The sequence below is a fragment of the Cebus imitator genome, unplaced genomic scaffold, assembly GCF_001604975.1.
Source record: "Cebus imitator isolate Cc_AM_T3 unplaced genomic scaffold, Cebus_imitator-1.0 Scaffold208, whole genome shotgun sequence".
NCBI classification, from domain to species: Eukaryota; Metazoa; Chordata; class Mammalia; order Primates; family Cebidae; genus Cebus; species Cebus imitator.
Genome location: NW_016107523.1, coordinates 26,922 through 28,080, shown reverse-complemented (window position 1 = coordinate 28,080; position 1,159 = coordinate 26,922).

Here is a 1,159-nt window from a genome sequence, read left to right as displayed (position 1 = left end):
TTAGAATGTATAGATCCCTAATCTTTTCTGGCTTGTATGGTTTCTGGCAAGAAGTTGCCTGTTAATCTGATGGGCTTCCCTTTGTAGGTGAACTGTCCAGTCTCTCTAGCTGCTTTTCAACATTTTTCTTTATTTTTGACCTTGGATCATCTGATGATTATGTGTCTTGGGGATGTGAAATATTTTGTAGGAGTTGTCTGCATTTCCTGAATTTTAATATTGGCCTTTATAGCTGGATTGAGGAAGTTCTCATTAATTATATCCTGGATTATGATTTCCAAGTTGCTTCCATTCTCCCCATCTCTTCCAGGGACACCAAAACATAGTAGATTTGGTCTCTTTACATAATCCCATATTTATCGGATAGTTTCATTCATTCCTTTATATTATTTTTTCTTTATTCTTGTCTGACTGTCTTATTTCAGAAAGCCCATCTTCATGTTCTGAGATCCCTTTTTTCAGGTTGATCTATTCTGCTTCTAATACTTAGGATTTGCTTTATGAAATTCTTGTAGAGTGTTTTTTGCCTCTGTTAGGTCAGATTCATTGTTTTCTATACTGGCTATTTTATCTGTCTGCTCATATGTCATTTTATATTAATTCCTTGATCCTTGGATGGGGTTTCAGTGTCCTCCTGAATCTCAATGATTGCTCCTATCCATATTCTGAATTATATTTCTGTCATTTCTGAAATCTCAGTACAATTAAGAACCCTTCTGGAGTACCAGTGCAGTCATTTGGAGATAAGAAAACACTCTGGCTTTTTAGGTTGCCAGAGTTCTTGTGCTGGTTCTTTCTCATCTTTGTGGGCTGATGTTTCTTAAATTTTTGAAGTTGCTTTCCTGTGGATGTGCTATTTTCTTTTCTTTCATCCTGTTTGATGACTGTGGGGGTTTGATTGTGATATAAGGTAGATTCAGTCAACTGACCTCATGACTGAAAACTTTCAGGGGCCAAGGCTCAGCTCAGAACTCCTGCCTGGATCTCATGCTGTAACTCTGGTAGACTGGTATCAGTCCCCACCTTTGATCTCTGGCTCCTCTAGTTTACGAACCTGTTATACTGAAGAGGCTGAGGTGCTACCAGACCACTGGTCACAACACTCCAGTTGAGGGTGTCAGCCAGAGCACTTCACAGTGCAGTGACAGTGGGATCTGTC